The sequence below is a fragment of the Rosa chinensis genome, chromosome 3 (genome assembly GCF_002994745.2).
Source record: "Rosa chinensis cultivar Old Blush chromosome 3, RchiOBHm-V2, whole genome shotgun sequence".
Classification (NCBI taxonomy): Eukaryota; Viridiplantae; Streptophyta; class Magnoliopsida; order Rosales; family Rosaceae; genus Rosa; species Rosa chinensis.
The window spans coordinates 37,358,695-37,367,911 of NC_037090.1; positions in this window are offsets into that span (position 1 = coordinate 37,358,695).

A 9,217-nucleotide genomic window follows, 5' to 3' on the forward strand; every position below is an offset into this window, starting at 1 on the left:
AATTTTCTTAAACTAAATTCTAGGGCTGTCACTTGGTTTGGTAATTACCAAACCAATCGAATACTAATAGAAGTTTCAGGTTTGGTAAACCAACTTTTTGGTAACAGAGACTGATAAAACCGAAATTAAAAATTACAGAAAAAGTTGGTTTGGTTTTGGTAAATACCAAGTCTACCGATTATCTAAATAATACCTTCATATTCTATAGTTTTCAATATACATACATGTATATTAAGAAATAAACATAAAAATTTTCATAATTGTATGGACATTACTACATATAGTACATTAATAATACATGTATTTTAAGTGACTTGGTCAAAGATGGTTAAATAATACCTTCATATTCTATAGTTTTCAATATACATACATGTATATTAAGAAATAAACATAAAAATTTTCATAATTGTATGGACATTACTACATATAGTACATTAATAATACATGTATTTTAAGTGACTTGGTCAAAGATGGTTAAATAACCAAAGTTCAATGATTTAAGTACAAATCTCAAGCTTTATTGGAGCTTGTTTCCATTAACTATTGAGATTATAAAAAATATGAGAGCTCTCGCTCTCTCCCCTTTGCGGCAGCTAACCCTAGGGTTTCGCCATCCAATTAATTTTCTTGGATTGCAACGATGGCGTTTGTAGTCCCTGGCTGTCGAGTTTTTTGGACTCAAGAATCTCTCCTCTTCAACCTTCGGGCTGCTGCACCCTAGTCTTGTCGTTTTGCCGATGGGATTCAAACCTTTCGGGCTTTGCTCATGATCACTCTGTTTCAATGATGGTGGTGATGGGCGGCACCGTGATCAGGTGGATCCAAACCAAACTTGGGATCCTGGTTCTATCAACTCTGAGTCCGGATCTTTTCAGTTTGGGGGGATATGGTTTCTAGGTGCCGCTGCAGGGCTTCGGCTGTGGAAGGTGTCAATGTATTTGGATCCTCTTCGGCGGCGATTGGTGCTTGGTGGTTGAAGGATCTGCCGTTGGGACTCTGGATCTATTGTCTGTCTGGCTCTGTTAGCAGTGCAATGATGTGGCTTGGTAGGACGGCTGACAATGGTGCCATGTCCTCCCATCGAAGAGTTTTCCGAGTTGTGGCGCGGCGGAACAGGATGAGGAGTGTTGGGGCTACGTGCGGATGGTGGCGGCGCCGCCGTAGGTCCTTTCACTGGTGACATTCGACGGCTGTAGTGGGAGCACAGACAGGTGGGTGTCCAGAGAAGATCTGATGGGTGCCCATGTACTTGGGTGTCCAAATCATATTCAAATGGGCTTAGGCTTTTGTCAAGTTTGCTTTGGCAGATTTGACTTTGGTCTCGGGCCAGATTTGGATCAGTATTTGGGACCCGGGTCGCATTCCAATCCGGATCCTTGATCCGAGACAGATGCTCATGTTAATAAGGTATTGGTTGTGGTACTTAGGAGTTCGTTTGCTAATTTTCTAGTTTTTGACACCCTCGGTTACTTTCGAACTCCTGGTGGGTGAATCACCTCTCCTAGGTGATCATATCATCGGTTACGGTTACATTTACCTTTACACTGCTCTTGTGACATATGCAGTGCGACGATGTCGTTCGGCATCAAGTCACATCCTGGTTACCTTTCTTTCTGGATGCATCTGTGCATCTTGTTATCCTTTATTGTTTTCTTTTCATTATAGATGCGTTTGTGCATCTTGTTATGTTTTATTGTTTTCTTTCGATACTTCTGCATCGCTCCATGTACTCTTCAGTTTGCATTTAATATAGTTTGTCGTCTTTCCCTGCAAAAAAAAAAAAAAAAAAAAAGGATGGTTAAATAAGCTAGTTTTATTGAAAATGGTTAAAACTTGATGTCATATGTACAAAAGAAAGCTATAATAAGTAGATGAAATACAAAGTTTACGACTATAAAATTGAAAAACCTAATATTGTTCATTCTAATCTATACGGGAAATATCACCAATGGTCACTGAGTTATGACTTATTTGACACTTAACTCACTGTATTTTCAACAATATCACTTAACTCACTCAGTTTTACATCCGTCTTTCACTTAACTCACTGCCGTTAATTCTACTGTTAGAAGCCGTTAAAATTGAGGTTATATTTGTCAAAACACTTAAAAATCAATTTTAACTTAAAAAAACTACATTTATTAGATTTTTTTCAATTTTTTTAAATTTCAAATTAAAAATGATTTTTTTTAACTTAAATATAATTTGAAAAAAGTTAGAAATGCATTTTTTTAGTGTTCAGACAAATATACCCTCAATTTACATTTATTATGTTGTAGAGAAACTGAAATTGAGAGGAATTTGCTGTGTGTTCTCATTGATAATAGGGGCCTCTTTATATAGAGGATTACAATGCATAGAATTTCAATCATACAAGGAAAGTAATTCTACATTGATTAGGATTCTAGATCCTTCTAATTAAATCCTATTACCACTAGCTCAAGTAACCTAGAGTATGGGCCAAACACAAATTAGGTTTTCCTTGAACACTCCCCCTTGTGTTGCCCAAACGCGATGCTTCTCTCATTGCCTCGTTAAAAACCTTGCCGAGTAACAAAAACCCAGTGGGACAAAAATAACCTCGGTCGAAGGGGAAAAAGAGCACAACACACCCTTCACATTTCGAGGTGAACATGTATACATCTCCCCCTGATGTCTGCGCCTCCCCCTGATGACTACGATCATGGGAGTTCAGATAATTTCCGCAAGCCAATTCTTGCCACATGTTTCTCGAACGTGGAATTGGGCAATGAGTTAGTAAATAAGTCTGCCTCACTGTCCTCAGATTGAATCTAGTTCACTTTGATCTCGAGGAGTGTCTGTTGTTGCTGATTATGCTTGGTGTTATCACTTTTGATGTAGCCTTGCCTCATTTGTTCAAAACAAGTAGCATTATCCTAAATGCTCGTAGGCTCATCTGTGGTAGACTTCAAACCACAATTGTTCGAACATGCGTAATTATGAATCCAATCCATATTCATTCACGAACCACTTCATGAAGAGTAATGATCTTTGCCTTGTTCGAAGATATAGCGACTACGATCTGTTCTGTAGACCTCCAATATATCACGGCCTTTTCCCATGGTGAACACTTAACCAGTTTGAGAGCGACCATTGTGTGGGTCAGAGAGATACCCAACATTAGCAAAACCTTCCAAAACACATGTCGTTTTGGGATGGGGATAGAGAACGCAGGCCAGCGTTGGCAGCGTTTCTGGTGTGTGATGGGTCCAAATCCATCATCTCTTTGTAGGGATAGAACAAGCCCATATCATTCATACATCTCAAGTATCGAAAGATATCTTTTACACCAATCCAATGGCGTCACGTTGGCGCAGAGCTATATCTAGCTAACAAGTTCACAACATATGAGATGTCTGGTCTTGTGCATTGAGATAAGTACAATAATGCGCCTATTGTACTAAGTAAGGCACCTCTGCCTCTAGCACATCTTCGTCATCATCCTTTCGACGAAGAGGAACCTTTTCAGGATCAAGACTACAGACAATCATGGGGGTGCTTGCAGTTTTGACCTTGTCAAAATGCCTAAGCATCTATCAACACGATGCTCAAGTTCCAAACCGAGACATAATCGTGTTCTCCCAAAATCCTTCATCTCAAACTACGGATTTCAAGTGTTCAGCGGTTTCCCTTAACTCTTTAAGGGCTTCTAATGAAGATCATGTCCAACATGAACCGCGATAGAATCCGAAACTTGTTATAGAAACGCGTGGACATATCCCTTCCCAATCAAGTAGTCACTTTAGTGAGCGTTTCAACCTCTTTGTAAACGCGCTCCATGGTCTAGAGCTACTTGACTTGGGTAAATAAAGTTCACCATGAACCTTCATGTATATTCCATATCTAGATCCCTATAGAGATACGTAGTGACCGCATTTGTAAGCTGCATGTTCAGTTATTCGGAAACTACCAAACTGACAAGGTAGTGGAGTGCAGTGACATCCATTACGAGAGAATATGTCTCATCGTAGTCGATTCCAGGGCGTTTTGTGAAAAGCCTTGCGCCATAAGGCCAGATTACCATCTCTTTTTCTCACTACGCTTTCTAACGAAGACCCATTAGTCAACAGGTTTTATATTAAGAGGTGTTGGCATCTCTAGCTCGAAAACCTTCCTCTTCGTTAGAGAATCCATCTTAACCTGGATCGCATCTTTCCATTTAGGCCGAAAATTCTCTACGTTGGCATTCATTCATCAACGGAGCGTGATTCGATATCATCTGACTCAACAAACTCACGCAACGAAATACGCAACTACATCATCAATTATGATGGAGTTTCTATCCCACGTCTCATGTACACTAGTGTAATTTTCATAGAGCTCTATATTCTCAGGAATAGGTTCTGACGTTGAGGCATCCCCCAACGATAACCATAACCTGGAAGATACTCATGAGACGGATTTTGAGTGTCGATGATCAAAGGATTGGAATGTGCCAAAGTATCCTTCGAACCCACGGGCCTCCCACGCATCCTAGCTTGGGCCATGGCCTGTAACGCCAGGGTGCCACTATCTTTGGTGTTGGCGCCATACCCACCTCCGTGTGTGGTGGCGCTACGTCATCTCGTAGGGACGTCCTTCCTTGCAGGTTTGTTTGCAGCATATTTGTGTGCTCTCGTCACTTTAATAGGGATCGAGATGAGACATAGTGGGGACAGGCCACGACAATTTCTGTCGTTCCTGTTGAACATTCGTGTTCTTATCTCCCCCTAACGACGGGAAGATTGTCTCATCAAAGTGACAACCCGCAAATCTAGCGGTAAAGAGATCGTCTTGCAAGGGCATTAAGTGGCAGACGATTTTTGGAGTCGCAAATCCAACGTAGTTGCCCATTCGTCTGTAAGGACCAATCATAGAGCACTGTGGCGGCGCAATTGGCACATAAATGGCTCACTCAAATGTGCGTAAGTACAAAATACGTGTACCCAGTCACTAGCTGTAACGCAGAGGTACCATTGAGTGGCGGTAGGTCGTAGATGAATTAGCATAGCTGCATGCGATATTGCATCACCCCAAGCGGATGTAAGAAGATTGGTGCGCATTACCAATGTTCGGACTACCATCGTAGTCGTTTCCGCGAGACCAATTGGGTGTGTACATGGGAATGTGATGTCCAACATCAGTCCCAAATGCAATAACCATCGAAAGTCTTCGATGTAAGCTCACTAGCATAGTTAAATCCAATTGACTGAATAGGATGATTTGGGGAGTAAGCCCATTGTCATATGATATGTGCTAGGAGTGTAGCATAAGCAGCATTTATAGGTGGACAATGGCACAACACGTGACCAGTGTGTTTGCGTGTCAACCAACATCATAAAATATTTAAGCGTCCGCAAGTTGGTTGAATCAATCCACAAAATCCCTACTGATTCTTTGTAAGAACAGAATGAGTATTGTCATATCCTTTGCAGAGGACGGTCTCAGTCCTAATTTCCCTAAGGAACGGGCTTTGTAAAGATGTCCGTGTGAAGTCTTTGTAGACGGATCATCATATCATGACTAGGATGATCGATCCTGTCATGACAAAGCCAATATGTGTCTAAATCCGAGAGATCTTCTCTCATAACTTTATTGGATTTAATGGCTCGAATAGTGACATAAAGTCCACTAGAGAGACATATAAACTTCTCTAAAATGCGTCTTTGTTCGCAATCATTAGAGGTAATGTAAAGGAACTCATTTCCGTTCTCTACATGCATTTTCTCATGGAATTCGTTGGCTATTCATAGGTGTGATTTTCCCTATGAGTGTAGAGAGCTTTTGCGACAATAATCAAGGTGCCTTTTGGCAAGGGGAACTTGGGCTATTCCATGTCCTTGAATTAATATTGATGGCCTAGCCATCGTAGTCACAAAGTAATATGCTTAGAATCAAAATTGAGTCATAATGAAAAGAACTTGAGATTTTATTCATAAGCCAACGGAGTACATCATTGTTTCTATGATCAAAGAAAATCTAATGCAATAAAAAGTAATATGGCAATCGCCTACATCTCTTGGAAAATAAAAAGACTTAATCAAAATCGCCAGTTTCTGGGTCTTGATCCTTGTAGTCTTCCACCCTTAGATCTAGATCACCATCTTGATCTTCTTGTGCCATGTAATTTGCTTCCCTTGCTTCACGATACGTCTTGTATGCGTTTGCAACATTCTGGGGTGCGGTACATGTTTTGGCCCAATGTTCAGTTGATCCACATCGAAAACAAACATCATTATGGTCAGGCTCCCTTGATCGAGGCGCCATTGGGGCGCGATTTGGACAACCTAGGCTTTTGGTGGCATTACCACCATGGTCGGAGGCTCCGCCTCTCTCTCTCTTTACACGTTGACCTCCACGGTTCCGTGCACGCCTCTCTTGGCGATTTCCTTCCTCTTTAGGGCGAACATATGGACCAAAATGTCCAGAATTGTCCCTACTCTTAGGGTTTCGCTCCTTGCGTCCTCCATTGGGGGCGCAACTATAGTTAGACTCTGGAATAGGCTTAGTTCCCACGGGTCTAGCATTATAGTTCTTCACAAGAATATTATCGTGCTTTTCAGCTACGTTCATGGCGCCAATGAGCTCATGAAACCTTGTGATGCGTCCTGCATTTACATCAATCCGATAATTCTTTGAAATCATCAGTGCAGAGACGGGGAAGGTAGAGAGAGTCTTCTCGATCAACATCGTATCAGTTATGGCTTGGCCACAAAACTCCATCAGAGACTTGATACGAAGAGCTTCCGAGTTGTAATCAAGCACAGACTTGAAATCACAAAAGCGGAGGCTATGCCATCGCACTTCTAAATCAGGAAGCAGGGAGTCACGAACGTTGCCAAATCGCTGCTCAAGTTCTACCCATAGCTTTCTTGGGTCTTCCTCATTGAGGTATTCATTTTGGAGCGCGTCATTCATGTGCCTTGTCATGAGAATTATGGCTTTAGCTTGTTTTGCTTCGAAAGCAGTAGCTTGCTCAATGGAGAGCACGTTCTGACCAGGCTCTTGGATGGTTCCCAGAAGTCCATCAGCCTTAAGATGTTGGCGCACATCTCGGACCCACCTATGGTATCCTGCGCCAGTTGTTTCTAGTGGAACGAAGTTCAACTTGTTCAGGTTACTCATCCTGAAAAACAACACAAGATTAGGGTTAGTTTCGGAGCGAAAAGGCTACCACGAAAAACTATTAAATTTCTGAGCGTAGTCGCTTCCAAGAAATTAGGAATTTTCTGAGCGTAGTTGCTTCCAAGAAAATCCGATTCCAAGAGGGATTTTGGATTAGATCGAAACAACGATATATGTGGTCGATCGTTTTCTTCTTAACAAACTTTAAGTTTGGAGGACTTTACAAGCTCCAAGCTTGGAGTGAGCACGAACCCCCCACAGTTCGGCTTTTGGTCTCCCCTATAAAGAAGAAAAGGGGGGTAGAAGAAGGGATTTTGGAAGTCCCCGAAAAAGAAGAAGAAATTGAAAAACTTCACAAAAAACGGGAACTTTTAGAAAAGTTTACCTTAAAAGATGGCCGGAAAAGTGTACGCCGGAAAGTACTGTAGCTGCCGGAGTTACTGTAGCTGACCGGAAAAGTCGCCCAAAAGTGGCCGGAAAAGTCACCGGAATTTGGTCACCGGAGGTGGCCGGAAAATGGTGGTGGCCGGCGATGGTCGCTAGCCGGAGCTGCTGCGGGGCTGCTGCGCTGGTGCTGCCGAGGGCCTGCGCTGGTGCTGTCGAGAGCTGTCGACAGATGCGCGCGGGGGGTTGCCGAGGTTCTGTCGAGGTCCTGCCGAGGATCTGCGGAGGGTTTGCGCGCAGGTACTGCCGAGGGTGCTGGACGAGGCGGTTCAGGGGTCTGCTGCAGTTCCGGTGGCCGGTTCAGTTACTTTTCGGCCGGTTCTGGAGATGAAATTTCTGGTGAAGGATTCCGGAGCTCTGATGCCGGTATTACCCAACTATGAAGGTGGAAGGTGACCTGGAACTATGCGAACAGTTCAGAGATTGTTCTTATTTTCTAGAGACCGGTTTAGAGCTTTTCAGGCCGGTTCCGGTGAATCCGCCGCCGGTTCTGGGCTCCTGGGATTGATTTCTTCAAGTTTTGAGATGGAGACAGAAAAGGCTTTAAGATTTTGTATTCGGATTCAAGGTTTTTAGCTTCTTGAATTAGGGTTTGGCTATTTGCTTCAGGGTTAGGGCTTCGTGCTGATAACGTGTCGTAGAGAAACTGAAATTGAGAGGAATTTGCTGTGTGTTCTCATTGATAATAGGGGCCTCTTTATATAGAGGATTACAATGCATAGAATCTCAATCATACAAGGAAAGTAATTCTACATTGATTAGGATTCTAGATCCTTCTAATTAAATCCTATTACCACTAGCTCAAGTAACCTAGAGTTTGGGCTAAACACAAATTAGGTTTTCCTTGAACATATTAGACTTTTTAAAATTTTTTAAATTTCTGAGATTTCTAATAAAAAATGATTTTTTTAAACTTAAATATAATTTGACAAAAAATTGTCTTTAAAAAAAAAAATTAGAAATGCATTTTTTTAGTGTTTAGACAAATATACCCTCAATTTACATTTATTAGACTTTTTTAAATTTTTTAAATTTCTGAAATTTCTAATAAAAAATGATTTTTTTTAACTTAAATATAATTTCAAAAAAAAATTGTCTTTTTTTTTTTTTAAAAGTTAGAAATGCATTTTTTTAGTGTTTAGACAAATATACCCTCAATTTTAATAGCTTTTAATAGCAGAATTAACGACAGTGAGTTACGTGAAAGACGAATGTAAAACTAAGTGAGTTAAGTGATATTGTTGAAAATACAGTGAGTTAAGTGTCGAATAAGTCATAACTCAGTGACAACATCAATGTTCCCTAATCTATATTACAAAGAATTAGTTGTTCTAGAATTTGTAATACCGAAAACTGAAATACCCAATTTGGTAAGTATAATTAAAAACCAAAAATTTTGGTTGGTAATTGGTAGCTCAATTTTGAAACCGAAAGCTTTGGTTTTGAAGTTGGTAATACCTATAACCGATTCGAACCGATCAAGTGACAGCCCTGCTAAATTCGTTGAATATTTTGGTGTAGTTATTACCAACTCTTTTTAGGGCTAAATACTGGTTATTACCCTATAGTTTAGGTCCGGAATCAATTCAGTCCTTGAACTTTCAATTTCATCTAAAACACCCTTGCGTTATCAAATCTCGTCATTAGG